We start from the raw sequence: 17937 nt of genomic DNA, 5'->3' as shown, positions 1-17937 counted from the left end.
CTCTGTATATGTTATACATGGGAAATGTTGTATACTTTAAAGGCCGTTAATACCACATTAATGACCAATTGAAATCAGGGAAGCAAGAAACAACGAGTCCACAGGTTGGAACACCACTCAGCCTTTAAAAACCACCCTGTCAGAGAACTTAGGGAAACTGGTAAGGCTCAAGAGACATTTGAGGTGAAATGTAGATTAGGAGACAGTTGTATGGGGAGGGGTGGCACACGTCTCAAACATCTGTAGCTTCCTTTTTCTGTTTGTGTTGCTTTGATAGGTAAGGAGTGTATTTATGTAGAGAGACACACACACTCCACAGATCGAGTGTGGGACATCTCAGGAGCTGAGAAAGGCCTGTAGCTTCCTCTTTTCATCACACAGAGAACCATGAAGGTAAAGGCCAGATAGTCCCTGACGATAGGTGACTTGCCTTTCCTCCTAGATCTCAGTTTCTGCTGATCAGAAAAATAAACAATCTCATGATTAATGTGTACAAGCAGCCTGTCCAATAAACAACTGAGCAGCAGCATTCCATCTCAGACCAAACACCTTGAAATTGTTTTCGCTGTTTCCTGTGCCTATGCTGCCCTCCCGTGGAGAAATAGAAGAATGCTGATGAATATAGAGTCATCGGTAAAATCCACACGTGTTCTTTACACGTTGCTGAAGATACTGTATAACTCTATTAAAAATTAATACACGCTCATTATAGAGCAGTTAAAATGCCCGGAATACTACAAGACAGAAAATATCCCTTGTGATCTCACTTTACCATTAGCTCAGGATTCTGAGTTCTGGGGAAGGGAGATCAAAAGATGAGGCTGTAGGACTTCTCTCAGTATAAAGTCAACTTTTCTGCTATTGGAGTGCTAAGCTAGAACTCGGTTTTGATACTTGATTCCTGCTTTGTTTCCCTATCTTCAAGCCTCTACTTTTACAAATACCTAGTAATTGGACCCCTATTCAGGGAGGTTTGCGTCAAGTTCTTTCTTTCCTTTTCTGTTTTCTCTCTTGCTCTAAGTGAAAAATGTTGCAGTGAACATCCTATATGTAATCTTGGTGAAATCACGTAAATATTTCTACAATGTAGTTTCAACCAGGGTCTTGCTCCGTGGCTCCATGCGTGTGTTTACTTTTGAATTTCAGTTATGTATGTATGTAAGTATGTATGTATGTATGTATTTAAATTCATGGGCTACGTTGGGCCTTCATTGCTTCTCAGGGGCTTTCTGTAGTTGCGGAGAGCAGGGGCTATTGCTTATTGCAACGCGCAGGCTTCTTATTGCGGTGGCGTCTGTTGTGGCAGAGTCCTGTCTCTAGGCACATGGGATTCCGTAGCTGTGGCCCACGGGCTCAGTTGCCCTGTGGCATGTGGGATCGTCCTGAACCCGTGTCCCCTGCATTGGCAGGCGGATTCTTAACCACTGCGCCACCAGGGACGTCCCTCTCTGTATATGTTATACATGGGAAATGTTGTATACTTTAAAGGCCGTTAATACCACATTAATGACCAATTGAAATCAGGGAAGCAAGAAACAACGAGTCCACAGGTTGGAACACCACTCAGCCTTTAAAAACCACCCTGTCAGAGAACTTAGGGAAACTGGTAAGGCTCAAGAGACATTTGAGGTGAAATGTAGATTAGGAGACAGTTGTATGGGGAGGGGTGGCACACGTCTCAAACATCTGTAGCTTCCTTTTTCTGTTTGTGTTGCTTTGATAGGTAAGGAGTGTATTTATGTAGAGAGACACACACACTCCACAGATCGAGTGTGGGACATCTCAGGAGCTGAGAAAGGCCTGTAGCTTCCTCTTTTCATCACACAGAGAACCATGAAGGTAAAGGCCAGATAGTCCCTGACGATAGGTGACTTGCCTTTCCTCCTAGATCTCAGTTTCTGCTGATCAGAAAAATAAACAATCTCATGATTAATGTGTACAAGCAGCCTGTCCAATAAACAACTGAGCAGCAGCATTCCATCTCAGACCAAACACCTTGAAATTGTTTTCGCTGTTTCCTGTGCTTATGCTGCCCTCCCGTGGAGAAATAGAAGAATGCTGATGAATATAGAGTCATCGGTAAAATCCACACGTGTTCTTTACACGTTGCTGAAGATACTCTATAACTCTATTAAAAATTAATACACGCTCATTATAGAGCACTTAAAATGCCCGGAATACTACAAGACAGAAAATATCCCTTGTGATCTCACTTTACCATTAGCTCAGGATTCTGAGTTCTGGGGAAGGGAGATCAAAAGATGAGGCTGTAGGACTTCTCTCAGTATAAAGTCAACTTTTCTGCTATTGGAGTGCTAAGCTAGAACTCGGTTTTGATACTTGATTCCTGCTTTGTTTCCCTATCTTCAAGCCTCTACTTTTACAAATACCTAGTAATTGGACCCCTATTCAGGGAGGTTTGCGTCAAGTTCTTTCTTTCCTTTTCTGTTTTCTCTTTTGCTCTAAGTGAAAAATGTTGCAGTGAACATCCTATATGTAATCTTGGTGAAATCACGTAAATATTTCTACAATGTAGTTTCAACCAGGGTCTTGCTCCGTGGCTCCATGCGTGTGTTTACTTTTGAATTTCAGTTATGTATGTATGTAAGTATGTATGTATGTATGTATTTAAATTCATGGGCTACGTTGGGCCTTCATTGCTTCTCAGGGGCTTTCTGTAGTTGCGGAGAGCAGGGGCTATTGCTTATTGCAACGCGCAGGCTTCTTATTGCGGTGGCGTCTGTTGTGGCAGAGTCCTGTCTCTAGGCACATGGGATTCCGTAGCTGTGGCCCACGGGCTCAGTTGCCCTGTGGCATGTGGGATCGTCCTGATCCCGTGTCCGCTGCATTGGCAGGCGGATTCTTAACCACTGCGCCACCAGGGACGTCCCTCTCTGTATATGTTATACATGGGAAATGTTGTATACTTTAAAGGCCGTTAATACCACATTAATGACCAATTGAAATCAGGGAAGCAAGAAACAACGAGTCCACAGGTTGGAACACCACTCAGCCTTTAAAAACCACCCTGTCAGAGAACTTAGGGAAACTGGTAAGGCTCAAGAGACATTTGAGGTGAAATGTAGATTAGGAGACAGTTGTATGGGGAGGGGTGGCACACGTCTCAAACATCTGTAGCTTCCTTTTTCTGTTTGTGTTGCTTTGATAGGTAAGGAGTGTATTTATGTAGAGAGACACACACACTCCACAGATCGAGTGTGGGACATCTCAGGAGCTGAGAAAGGCCTGTAGCTTCCTCTTTTCATCACACAGAGAACCATGAAGGTAAAGGCCAGATAGTCCCTGACGATAGGTGACTTGCCTTTCCTCCTAGATCTCAGTTTCTGCTGATCAGAAAAATAAACAATCTCATGATTAATGTGTACAAGCAGCCTGTCCAATAAACAACTGAGCAGCAGCATTCCATCTCAGACCAAACACCTTGAAATTGTTTACGCTGTTTCCTGTGCTTATGCTGCCCTCCCGTGGAGAAATAGAAGAATGCTGATGAATATAGAGTCATCGGTAAAATCCACACGTGTTCTTTACACGTTGCTGAAGATACTGTATAACTCTATTAAAAATTAATACACGCTCATTATAGAGCAGTTAAAATGCCCGGAATACTACAAGACAGAAAATATCCCTTGTGATCTCACTTTACCATTAGCTCAGGATTCTGAGTTCTGGGGAAGGGAGATCAAAAGATGAGGCTGTAGGACTTCTCTCAGTATAAAGTCAACTTTTCTGCTATTGGAGGGCTACGCTAGAACTCGGTTTTGATACTTGATTCCTGCTTTGTTTCCCTATCTTCAAGCCTCTACTTTTACAAATACCTAGTAATTGGACCCCTATTCAGGGAGGTTTGCGTCAAGTTCTTTCTTTCCTTTTCTGTTTTCTCTCTTGCTCTAAGTGAAAAATGTTGCAGTGAACATCATATATGTAATCTTGGTGAAATCACGTAAATATTTCTACAATATAGTTTCAACCAGGGTCTTGCTCCGTGGCTCCATGCGTGTGTTTACTTTTGAATTTCAGTTATGTATGTATGTAAGTATGTATGTATGTATGTATTTAAATTCATGGGCTACGTTGGGCCTTCATTGCTTCTCAGGGGCTTTCTGTAGTTGCGGAGAGCAGGGGCTATTGCTTATTGCAACGCGCAGGCTTCTTATTGCGGTGGCGTCTGTTGTGGCAGAGTCCTGTCTCTAGGCACATGGGATTCCGTAGCTGTGGCCCACGGGCTCAGTTGCCCTGTGGCATGTGGGATCGTCCTGAACCCGTGTCCCCTGCATTGGCAGGCGGATTCTTAACCACTGCGCCACCAGGGACGTCCCTCTCTGTATATGTTATACATGGGAAATGTTGTATACTTTAAAGGCCGTTAATACCACATTAATGACCAATTGAAATCAGGGAAGCAAGAAACAACGAGTCCACAGGTTGGAACACCACTCAGCCTTTAAAAACCACCCTGTCAGAGAACTTAGGGAAACTGGTAAGGCTCAAGAGACATTTGAGGTGAAATGTAGATTAGGAGACAGTTGTATGGGGAGGGGTGGCACACGTCTCAAACATCTGTAGCTTCCTTTTTCTGTTTGTGTTGCTTTGATAGGTAAGGAGTGTATTTATGTAGAGAGACACACACACTCCACAGATCGAGTGTGGGACATCTCAGGAGCTGAGAAAGGCCTGTAGCTTCCTCTTTTCATCACACAGAGAACCATGAAGGTAAAGGCCAGATAGTCCCTGACGATAGGTGACTTGCCTTTCCTCCTAGATCTCAGTTTCTGCTGATCAGAAAAATAAACAATCTCATGATTAATGTGTACAAGCAGCCTGTCCAATAAACAACTGAGCAGCAGCATTCCATCTCAGACCAAACACCTTGAAATTGTTTTCGCTGTTTCCTGTGCTTATGCTGCCCTCCCGTGGAGAAATAGAAGAATGCTGATGAATATAGAGTCATCGGTAAAATCCACACGTGTTCTTTACACGTTGCTGAAGATACTGTATAACTCTATTAAAAATTAATACACGCTCATTATAGAGCAGTTAAAATGCCCGGAATACTACAAGACAGAAAATATCCCTTGTGATCTCACTTTACCATTAGCTCAGGATTCTGAGTTCTGGGGAAGGGAGATCAAAAGATGAGGCTGTAGGACTTCTCTCAGTATAAAGTCAACTTTTCTGCTATTGGAGTGCTAAGCTAGAACTCGGTTTTGATACTTGATTCCTGCTTTGTTTCCCTATCTTCAAGCCTCTACTTTTACAAATACCTAGTAATTGGACCCCTATTCAGGGAGGTTTGCGTCAAGTTCTTTCTTTCCTTTTCTGTTTTCTCTCTTGCTCTAAGTGAAAAATGTTGCAGTGAACATCCTATATGTAATCTTGGTGAAATCACGTAAATATTTCTACAATGTAGTTTCAACCAGGGTCTTGCTCCGTGGCTCCATGCGTGTGTTTACTTTTGAATTTCAGTTATGTATGTATGTAAGTATGTATGTATGTATGTATTTAAATTCATGGGCTACGTTGGGCCTTCATTGCTTCTCAGGGGCTTTCTGTAGTTGCGGAGAGCAGGGGCTATTGCTTATTGCAACGCGCAGGCTTCTTATTGCGGTGGCGTCTGTTGTGGCAGAGTCCTGTCTCTAGGCACATGGGATTCCGTAGCTGTGGCCCACGGGCTCAGTTGCCCTGTGGCATGTGGGATCGTCCTGAACCCGTGTCCCCTGCATTGGCAGGCGGATTCTTAACCACTGCGCCACCAGGGACGTCCCTCTCTGTATATGTTATACATGGGAAATGTTGTATACTTTAAAGGCCGTTAATACCACATTAATGACCAATTGAAATCAGGGAAGCAAGAAACAACGAGTCCACAGGTTGGAACACCACTCAGCCTTTAAAAACCACCCTGTCAGAGAACTTAGGGAAACTGGTAAGGCTCAAGAGACATTTGAGGTGAAATGTAGATTAGGAGACAGTTGTATGGGGAGGGGTGGCACACGTCTCAAACATCTGTAGCTTCCTTTTTCTGTTTGTGTTGCTTTGATAGGTAAGGAGTGTATTTATGTAGAGAGACACACACACTCCACAGATCGAGTGTGGGACATCTCAGGAGCTGAGAAAGGCCTGTAGCTTCCTCTTTTCATCACACAGAGAACCATGAAGGTAAAGGCCAGATAGTCCCTGACGATAGGTGACTTGCCTTTCCTCCTAGATCTCAGTTTCTGCTGATCAGAAAAATAAACAATCTCATGATTAATGTGTACAAGCAGCCTGTCCAATAAACAACTGAGCAGCAGCATTCCATCTCAGACCAAACACCTTGAAATTGTTTTCGCTGTTTCCTGTGCCTATGCTGCCCTCCCGTGGAGAAATAGAAGAATGCTGATGAATATAGAGTCATCGGTAAAATCCACACGTGTTCTTTACACGTTGCTGAAGATACTGTATAACTCTATTAAAAATTAATACACGCTCATTATAGAGCACTTAAAATGCCCGGAATACTACAAGACAGAAAATATCCCTTGTGATCTCACTTTACCATTAGCTCAGGATTCTGAGTTCTGGGGAAGGGAGATCAAAAGATGAGGCTGTAGGACTTCTCTCAGTATAAAGTCAATTTTTCTGCTATTGGAGTGCTAAGCTAGAACTCGGTTTTGATACTTGATTCCTGCTTTGTTTCCCTATCTTCAAGCCTCTACTTTTACAAATACCTAGTAATTGGACCCCTATTCAGGGAGGTTTGCGTCAAGTTCTTTCTTTCCTTTTCTGTTTTCTCTCTTGCTCTAAGTGAAAAATGTTGCAGTGAACATCCTATATGTAATCTTGGTGAAATCACGTAAATATTTCTACAATGTAGTTTCAACCAGGGTCTTGCTCCGTGGCTCCATGCGTGTGTTTACTTTTGAATTTCAGTTATGTATGTATGTAAGTATGTATGTATGTATGTATTTAAATTCATGGGCTACGTTGGGCCTTCATTGCTTCTCAGGGGCTTTCTGTAGTTGCGGAGAGCAGGGGCTATTGCTTATTGCAACGCGCAGGCTTCTTATTGCGGTGGCGTCTGTTGTGGCAGAGTCCTGTCTCTAGGCACATGGGATTCCGTAGCTGTGGCCCACGGGCTCAGTTGCCCTGTGGCATGTGGGATCGTCCTGATCCCGTGTCCGCTGCATTGGCAGGCGGATTCTTAACCACTGCGCCACCAGGGACGTCCCTCTCTGTATATGTTATACATGGGAAATGTTGTATACTTTAAAGGCCGTTAATACCACATTAATGACCAATTGAAATCAGGGAAGCAAGAAACAACGAGTCCACAGGTTGGAACACCACTCAGCCTTTAAAAACCACCCTGTCAGAGAACTTAGGGAAACTGGTAAGGCTCAAGAGACATTTGAGGTGAAATGTAGATTAGGAGACAGTTGTATGGGGAGGGGTGGCACACGTCTCAAACATCTGTAGCTTCCTTTTTCTGTTTGTGTTGCTTTGATAGGTAAGGAGTGTATTTATGTAGAGAGACACACACACTCCACAGATCGAGTGTGGGACATCTCAGGAGCTGAGAAAGGCCTGTAGCTTCCTCTTTTCATCACACAGAGAACCATGAAGGTAAAGGCCAGATAGTCCCTGACGATAGGTGACTTGCCTTTCCTCCTAGATCTCAGTTTCTGCTGATCAGAAAAATAAACAATCTCATGATTAATGTGTACAAGCAGCCTGTCCAATAAACAACTGAGCAGCAGCATTCCATCTCAGACCAAACACCTTGAAATTGTTTTCGCTGTTTCCTGTGCCTATGCTGCCCTCCCGTGGAGAAATAGAAGAATGCTGATGAATATAGAGTCATCGGTAAAATCCACACGTGTTCTTTACACGTTGCTGAAGATACTCTATAACTCTATTAAAAATTAATACACGCTCATTATAGAGCACTTAAAATGCCCGGAATACTACAAGACAGAAAATATCCCTTGTGATCTCACTTTACCATTAGCTCAGGATTCTGAGTTCTGGGGAAGGGAGATCAAAAGATGAGGCTGTAGGACTTCTCTCAGTATAAAGTCAACTTTTCTGCTATTGGAGTGCTAAGCTAGAACTCGGTTTTGATACTTGATTCCTGCTTTGTTTCCCTATCTTCAAGCCTCTACTTTTACAAATACCTAGTAATTGGACCCCTATTCAGGGAGGTTTGCGTCAAGTTCTTTCTTTCCTTTTCTGTTTTCTCTCTTGCTCTAAGTGAAAAATGTTGCAGTGAACATCCTATATGTAATCTTGGTGAAATCACGTAAATATTTCTACAATGTAGTTTCAACCAGGGTCTTGCTCCGTGGCTCCATGCGTGTGTTTACTTTTGAATTTCAGTTATGTATGTATGTAAGTATGTATGTATGTATGTATTTAAATTCATGGGCTACGTTGGGCCTTCATTGCTTCTCAGGGGCTTTCTGTAGTTGCGGAGAGCAGGGGCTATTGCTTATTGCAACGCGCAGGCTTCTTATTGCGGTGGCGTCTGTTGTGGCAGAGTCCTGTCTCTAGGCACATGGGATTCCGTAGCTGTGGCCCACGGGCTCAGTTGCCCTGTGGCATGTGGGATCGTCCTGAACCCGTGTCCCCTGCATTGGCAGGCGGATTCTTAACCACTGCGCCACCAGGGACGTCCCTCTCTGTATATGTTATACATGGGAAATGTTGTATACTTTAAAGGCCGTTAATACCACATTAATGACCAATTGAAATCAGGGAAGCAAGAAACAACGAGTCCACAGGTTGGAACACCACTCAGCCTTTAAAAACCACCCTGTCAGAGAACTTAGGGAAACTGGTAAGGCTCAAGAGACATTTGAGGTGAAATGTAGATTAGGAGACAGTTGTATGGGGAGGGGTGGCACACGTCTCAAACATCTGTAGCTTCCTTTTTCTGTTTGTGTTGCTTTGATAGGTAAGGAGTGTATTTATGTAGAGAGACACACACACTCCACAGATCGAGTGTGGGACATCTCAGGAGCTGAGAAAGGCCTGTAGCTTCCTCTTTTCATCACACAGAGAACCATGAAGGTAAAGGCCAGATAGTCCCTGACGATAGGTGACTTGCCTTTCCTCCTAGATCTCAGTTTCTGCTGATCAGAAAAATAAACAATCTCATGATTAATGTGTACAAGCAGCCTGTCCAATAAACAACTGAGCAGCAGCATTCCATCTCAGACCAAACACCTTGAAATTGTTTTCGCTGTTTCCTGTGCTTATGCTGCCCTCCCGTGGAGAAATAGAAGAATGCTGATGAATATAGAGTCATCGGTAAAATCCACACGTGTTCTTTACACGTTGCTGAAGATACTCTATAACTCTATTAAAAATTAATACACGCTCATTATAGAGCACTTAAAATGCCCGGAATACTACAAGACAGAAAATATCCCTTGTGATCTCACTTTACCATTAGCTCAGGATTCTGAGTTCTGGGGAAGGGAGATCAAAAGATGAGGCTGTAGGACTTCTCTCAGTATAAAGTCAACTTTTCTGCTATTGGAGGGCTACGCTAGAACTCGGTTTTGATACTTGATTCCTGCTTTGTTTCCCTGTCTTCAAGCCTCTACTTTTACAAATACCTAGTAATTGGACCCCTATTCAGGGAGGTTTGCGTCAAGTTCTTTCTTTCCTTTTCTGTTTTCTCTCTTGCTCTAAGTGAAAAATGTTGCAGTGAACATCCTATATGTAATCTTGGTGAAATCACGTAAATATTTCTACAATGTAGTTTCAACCAGGGTCTTGCTCCGTGGCTCCATGCGTGTGTTTACTTTTGAATTTCAGTTATGTATGTATGTAAGTATGTATGTATGTATGTATTTAAATTCATGGGCTACGTTGGGCCTTCATTGCTTCTCAGGGGCTTTCTGTAGTTGCGGAGAGCAGGGGCTATTGCTTATTGCAACGCGCAGGCTTCTTATTGCGGTGGCGTCTGTTGTGGCAGAGTCCTGTCTCTAGGCACATGGGATTCCGTAGCTGTGGCCCACGGGCTCAGTTGCCCTGTGGCATGTGGGATCGTCCTGAACCCGTGTCCCCTGCATTGGCAGGCGGATTCTTAACCACTGCGCCACCAGGGACGTCCCTCTCTGTATATGTTATACATGGGAAATGTTGTATACTTTAAAGGCCGTTAATACCACATTAATGACCAATTGAAATCAGGGAAGCAAGAAACAACGAGTCCACAGGTTGGAACACCACTCAGCCTTTAAAAACCACCCTGTCAGAGAACTTAGGGAAACTGGTAAGGCTCAAGAGACATTTGAGGTGAAATGTAGATTAGGAGACAGTTGTATGGGGAGGGGTGGCACACGTCTCAAACATCTGTAGCTTCCTTTTTCTGTTTGTGTTGCTTTGATAGGTAAGGAGTGTATTTATGTAGAGAGACACACACACTCCACAGATCGAGTGTGGGACATCTCAGGAGCTGAGAAAGGCCTGTAGCTTCCTCTTTTCATCACACAGAGAACCATGAAGGTAAAGGCCAGATAGTCCCTGACGATAGGTGACTTGCCTTTCCTCCTAGATCTCAGTTTCTGCTGATCAGAAAAATAAACAATCTCATGATTAATGTGTACAAGCAGCCTGTCCAATAAACAACTGAGCAGCAGCATTCCATCTCAGACCAAACACCTTGAAATTGTTTTCACTGTTTCCTGTGCTTATGCTGCCCTCCCGTGGAGAAATAGAAGAATGCTGATGAATATAGAGTCATCGGTAAAATCCACACGTGTTCTTTACACGTTGCTGAAGATACTGTATAACTCTATTAAAAATTAATACACGCTCATTATAGAGCAGTTAAAATGCCCGGAATACTACAAGACAGAAAATATCCCTTGTGATCTCACTTTACCATTAGCTCAGGATTCTGAGTTCTGGGGAAGGGAGATCAAAAGATGAGGCTGTAGGACTTCTCTCAGTATAAAGTCAACTTTTCTGCTATTGGAGTGCTAAGCTAGAACTCGGTTTTGATACTTGATTCCTGCTTTGTTTCCCTATCTTCAAGCCTCTACTTTTACAAATACCTAGTAATTGGACCCCTATTCAGGGAGGTTTGCGTCAAGTTCTTTCTTTCCTTTTCTGTTTTCTCTCTTGCTCTAAGTGAAAAATGTTGCAGTGAACATCCTATATGTAATCTTGGTGAAATCACGTAAATATTTCTACAATGTAGTTTCAACCAGGGTCTTGCTCAGTGGCTCCATGCGTGTGTTTACTTTTGAATTTCAGTTATGTATGTATGTAAGTATGTATGTATGTATGTATTTAAATTCATGGGCTACGTTGGGCCTTCATTGCTTCTCAGGGGCTTTCTGTAGTTGCGGAGAGCAGGGGCTATTGCTTATTGCAACGCGCAGGCTTCTTATTGCGGTGGCGTCTGTTGTGGCAGAGTCCTGTCTCTAGGCACATGGGATTCCGTAGCTGTGGCCCACGGGCTCAGTTGCCCTGTGGCATGTGGGATCGTCCTGAACCCGTGTCCCCTGCATTGGCAGGCGGATTCTTAACCACTGCGCCACCAGGGACGTCCCTCTCTGTATATGTTATACATGGGAAATGTTGTATACTTTAAAGGCCGTTAATACCACATTAATGACCAATTGAAATCAGGGAAGCAAGAAACAACGAGTCCACAGGTTGGAACACCACTCAGCCTTTAAAAACCACCCTGTCAGAGAACTTAGGGAAACTGGTAAGGCTCAAGAGACATTTGAGGTGAAATGTAGATTAGGAGACAGTTGTATGGGGAGGGGTGGCACACGTCTCAAACATCTGTAGCTTCCTTTTTCTGTTTGTGTTGCTTTGATAGGTAAGGAGTGTATTTATGTAGAGAGACACACACACTCCACAGATCGAGTGTGGGACATCTCAGGAGCTGAGAAAGGCCTGTAGCTTCCTCTTTTCATCACACAGAGAACCATGAAGGTAAAGGCCAGATAGTCCCTGACGATAGGTGACTTGCCTTTCCTCCTAGATCTCAGTTTCTGCTGATCAGAAAAATAAACAATCTCATGATTAATGTGTACAAGCAGCCTGTCCAATAAACAACTGAGCAGCAGCATTCCATCTCAGACCAAACACCTTGAAATTGTTTTCACTGTTTCCTGTGCTTATGCTGCCCTCCCGTGGAGAAATAGAAGAATGCTGATGAATATAGAGTCATCGGTAAAATCCACACGTGTTCTTTACACGTTGCTGAAGATACTGTATAACTCTATTAAAAATTAATACACGCTCATTATAGAGCACTTAAAATGCCCGGAATACTACAAGACAGAAAATATCCCTTGTGATCTCACTTTACCATTAGCTCAGGATTCTGAGTTCTGGGGAAGGGAGATCAAAAGATGAGGCTGTAGGACTTCTCTCAGTATAAAGTCAACTTTTCTGCTATTGGAGTGCTACGCTAGAACTCGGTTTTGATACTTGATTCCTGCTTTGTTTCCCTATCTTCAAGCCTCTACTTTTACAAATACCTAGTAATTGGACCCCTATTCAGGGAGGTTTGCGTCAAGTTCTTTCTTTCCTTTTCTGTTTTCTCTCTTGCTCTAAGTGAAAAATGTTGCAGTGAACATCCTATATGTAATCTTGGTGAAATCACGTAAATATTTCTACAATGTAGTTTCAACCAGGGTCTTGCTCCGTGGCTCCATGCGTGTGTTTACTTTTGAATTTCAGTTATGTATGTATGTAAGTATGTATGTATGTATGTATTTAAATTCATGGGCTACGTTGGGCCTTCATTGCTTCTCAGGGGCTTTCTGTAGTTGCGGAGAGCAGGGGCTATTGCTTATTGCAACGCGCAGGCTTCTTATTGCGGTGGCGTCTGTTGTGGCAGAGTCCTGTCTCTAGGCACATGGGATTCCGTAGCTGTGGCCCACGGGCTCAGTTGCCCTGTGGCATGTGGGATCGTCCTGAACCCGTGTCCCCTGCATTGGCAGGCGGATTCTTAACCACTGCGCCACCAGGGACGTCCCTCTCTGTATATGTTATACATGGGAAATGTTGTATACTTTAAAGGCCGTTAATACCACATTAATGACCAATTGAAATCAGGGAAGCAAGAAACAACGAGTCCACAGGTTGGAACACCACTCAGCCTTTAAAAACCACCCTGTCAGAGAACTTAGGGAAACTGGTAAGGCTCAAGAGACATTTGAGGTGAAATGTAGATTAGGAGACAGTTGTATGGGGAGGGGTGGCACACGTCTCAAACATCTGTAGCTTCCTTTTTCTGTTTGTGTTGCTTTGATAGGTAAGGAGTGTATTTATGTAGAGAGACACACACACTCCACAGATCGAGTGTGGGACATCTCAGGAGCTGAGAAAGGCCTGTAGCTTCCTCTTTTCATCACACAGAGAACCATGAAGGTAAAGGCCAGATAGTCCCTGACGATAGGTGACTTGCCTTTCCTCCTAGATCTCAGTTTCTGCTGATCAGAAAAATAAACAATCTCATGATTAATGTGTACAAGCAGCCTGTCCAATAAACAACTGAGCAGCAGCATTCCATCTCAGACCAAACACCTTGAAATTGTTTTCGCTGTTTCCTGTGCCTATGCTGCCCTCCCGTGGAGAAATAGAAGAATGCTGATGAATATAGAGTCATCGGTAAAATCCACACGTGTTCTTTACACGTTGCTGAAGATACTCTATAACTCTATTAAAAATTAATACACGCTCATTATAGAGCACTTAAAATGCCCGGAATACTACAAGACAGAAAATATCCCTTGTGATCTCACTTTACCATTAGCTCAGGATTCTGAGTTCTGGGGAAGGGAGATCAAAAGATGAGGCTGTAGGACTTCTCTCAGTATAAAGTCAACTTTTCTGCTATTGGAGTGCTACGCTAGAACTCGGTTTTGATACTTGATTCCTGCTTTGTTTCCCTATCTTCAAGCCTCTACTTTTACAAATACCTAGTAATTGGACCCCTATTCAGGGAGGTTTGCGTCAAGTTCTTTCTTTCCTTTTCTGTTTTCTCTCTTGCTCTAAGTGAAAAATTTTGCAGTGAACATCCTATATGTAATCTTGGTGAAATCACGTAAATATTTCTACAATGTAGTTTCAACCAGGGTCTTGCTCCGTGGCTCCATGCGTGTGTTTACTTTTGAATTTCAGTTATGTATGTATGTAAGTATGTATGTATGTATGTATTTAAATTCATGGGCTACGTTGGGCCTTCATTGCTTCTCAGGGGCTTTCTGTAGTTGCGGAGAGCAGGGGCTATTGCTTATTGCAACGCGCAGGCTTCTTATTGCGGTGGCGTCTGTTGTGGCAGAGTCCTGTCTCTAGGCACATGGGATTCCGTAGCTGTGGCCCACGGGCTCAGTTGCCCTGTGGCATGTGGGATCGTCCTGAACCCGTGTCCCCTGCATTGGCAGGCGGATTCTTAACCACTGCGCCACCAGGGACGTCCCTCTCTGTATATGTTATACATGGGAAATGTTGTATACTTTAAAGGCCGTTAATACCACATTAATGACCAATTGAAATCAGGGAAGCAAGAAACAACGAGTCCACAGGTTGGAACACCACTCAGCCTTTAAAAACCACCCTGTCAGAGAACTTAGGGAAACTGGTAAGGCTCAAGAGACATTTGAGGTGAAATGTAGATTAGGAGACAGTTGTATGGGGAGGGGTGGCACACGTCTCAAACATCTGTAGCTTCCTTTTTCTGTTTGTGTTGCTTTGATAGGTAAGGAGTGTATTTATGTAGAGAGACACACACACTCCACAGATCGAGTGTGGGACATCTCAGGAGCTGAGAAAGGCCTGTAGCTTCCTCTTTTCATCACACAGAGAACCATGAAGGTAAAGGCCAGATAGTCCCTGACGATAGGTGACTTGCCTTTCCTCCTAGATCTCAGTTTCTGCTGATCAGAAAAATAAACAATCTCATGATTAATGTGTACAAGCAGCCTGTCCAATAAACAACTGAGCAGCAGCATTCCATCTCAGACCAAACACCTTGAAATTGTTTTCGCTGTTTCCTGTGCTTATGCTGCCCTCCCGTGGAGAAATAGAAGAATGCTGATGAATATAGAGTCATCGGTAAAATCCACACGTGTTCTTTACACGTTGCTGAAGATACTCTATAACTCTATTAAAAATTAATACACGCTCATTATAGAGCACTTAAAATGCCCGGAATACTACAAGACAGAAAATATCCCTTGTGATCTCACTTTACCATTAGCTCAGGATTCTGAGTTCTGGGGAAGGGAGATCAAAAGATGAGGCTGTAGGACTTCTCTCAGTATAAAGTCAACTTTTCTGCTATTGGAGTGCTAAGCTAGAACTCGGTTTTGATACTTGATTCCTGCTTTGTTTCCCTATCTTCAAGCCTCTACTTTTACAAATACCTAGTAATTGGACCCCTATTCAGGGAGGTTTGCGTCAAGTTCTTTCTTTCCTTTTCTGTTTTCTCTCTTGCTCTAAGTGAAAAATGTTGCAGTGAACATCCTATATGTAATCTTGGTGAAATCACGTAAATATTTCTACAATGTAGTTTCAACCAGGGTCTTGCTCCGTGGCTCCATGCGTGTGTTTACTTTTGAATTTCAGTTATGTATGTATGTAAGTATGTATGTATGTATGTATTTAAATTCATGGGCTACGTTGGGCCTTCATTGCTTCTCAGGGGCTTTCTGTAGTTGCGGAGAGCAGGGGCTATTGCTTATTGCAACGCGCAGGCTTCTTATTGCGGTGGCGTCTGTTGTGGCAGAGTCCTGTCTCTAGGCACATGGGATTCCGTAGCTGTGGCCCACGGGCTCAGTTGCCCTGTGGCATGTGGGATCGTCCTGAACCCGTGTCCCCTGCATTGGCAGGCGGATTCTTAACCACTGCGCCACCAGGGACGTCCCTCTCTGTATATGTTATACATGGGAAATGTTGTATACTTTAAAGGCCGTTAATACCACATTAATGACCAATTGAAATCAGGGAAGCAAGAAACAACGAGTCCACAGGTTGGAACACCACTCAGCCTTTAAAAACCACCCTGTCAGAGAACTTAGGGAAACTGGTAAGGCTCAAGAGACATTTGAGGTGAAATGTAGATTAGGAGACAGTTGTATGGGGAGGGGTGGCACACGTCTCAAACATCTGTAGCTTCCTTTTTCTGTTTGTGTTGCTTTGATAGGTAAGGAGTGTATTTATGTAGAGAGACACACACACTCCACAGATCGAGTGTGGGACATCTCAGGAGCTGAGAAAGGCCTGTAGCTTCCTCTTTTCATCACACAGAGAACCATGAAGGTAAAGGCCAGATAGTCCCTGACGATAGGTGACTTGCCTTTCCTCCTAGATCTCAGTTTCTGCTGATCAGAAAAATAAACAATCTCATGATTAATGTGTACAAGCAGCCTGTCCAATAAACAACTGAGCAGCAGCATTCCATCTCAGACCAAACACCTTGAAATTGTTTTCGCTGTTTCCTGTGCTTATGCTGCCCTCCCGTGGAGAAATAGAAGAATGCTGATGAATATAGAGTCATCGGTAAAATCCACACGTGTTCTTTACACGTTGCTGAAGATACTGTATAACTCTATTAAAAATTAATACACGCTCATTATAGAGCAGTTAAAATGCCCGGAATACTACAAGACAGAAAATATCCCTTGTGATCTCACTTTACCATTAGCTCAGGATTCTGAGTTCTGGGGAAGGGAGATCAAAAGATGAGGCTGTAGGACTTCTCTCAGTATAAAGTCAACTTTTCTGCTATTGGAGTGCTAAGCTAGAACTCGGTTTTGATACTTGATTCCTGCTTTGTTTCCCTATCTTCAAGCCTCTACTTTTACAAATACCTAGTAATTGGACCCCTATTCAGGGAGGTTTGCGTCAAGTTCTTTCTTTCCTTTTCTGTTTTCTCTCTTGCTCTAAGTGAAAAATGTTGCAGTGAACATCCTATATGTAATCTTGGTGAAATCACGTAAATATTTCTACAATGTAGTTTCAACCAGGGTCTTGCTCCGTGGCTCCATGCGTGTGTTTACTTTTGAATTTCAGTTATGTATGTATGTAAGTATGTATGTATGTATGTATTTAAATTCATGGGCTACGTTGGGCCTTCATTGCTTCTCAGGGGCTTTCTGTAGTTGCGGAGAGCAGGGGCTATTGCTTATTGCAACGCGCAGGCTTCTTATTGCGGTGGCGTCTGTTGTGGCAGAGTCCTGTCTCTAGGCACATGGGATTCCGTAGCTGTGGCCCACGGGCTCAGTTGCCCTGTGGCATGTGGGATCGTCCTGAACCCGTGTCCCCTGCATTGGCAGGCGGATTCTTAACCACTGCGCCACCAGGGACGTCCCTCTCTGTATATGTTATACATGGGAAATGTTGTATACTTTAAAGGCCGTTAATACCACATTAATGACCAATTGAAATCAGGGAAGCAAGAAACAACGAGTCCACAGGTTGGAACACCACTCAGCCTTTAAAAACCACCCTGTCAGAGAACTTAGGGAAACTGGTAAGGCTCAAGAGACATTTGAGGTGAAATGTAGATTAGGAGACAGTTGTATGGGGAGGGGTGGCACACGTCTCAAACATCTGTAGCTTCCTTTTTCTGTTTGTGTTGCTTTGATAGGTAAGGAGTGTATTTATGTAGAGAGACACACACACTCCACAGATCGAGTGTGGGACATCTCAGGAGCTGAGAAAGGCCTGTAGCTTCCTCTTTTCATCACACAGAGAACCATGAAGGTAAAGGCCAGATAGTCCCTGACGATAGGTGACTTGCCTTTCCTCCTAGATCTCAGTTTCTGCTGATCAGAAAAATAAACAATCTCATGATTAATGTGTACAAGCAGCCTGTCCAATAAACAACTGAGCAGCAGCATTCCATCTCAGACCAAACACCTTGAAATTGTTTTCGCTGTTTCCTGTGCTTATGCT

This window comes from Hippopotamus amphibius, chromosome X (genome assembly GCF_030028045.1).
Source record: "Hippopotamus amphibius kiboko isolate mHipAmp2 chromosome X, mHipAmp2.hap2, whole genome shotgun sequence".
In the NCBI taxonomy this organism is placed as follows: domain Eukaryota; kingdom Metazoa; phylum Chordata; class Mammalia; order Artiodactyla; family Hippopotamidae; genus Hippopotamus; species Hippopotamus amphibius.
Note: the sequence above shows the minus strand (reverse complement) of the source record.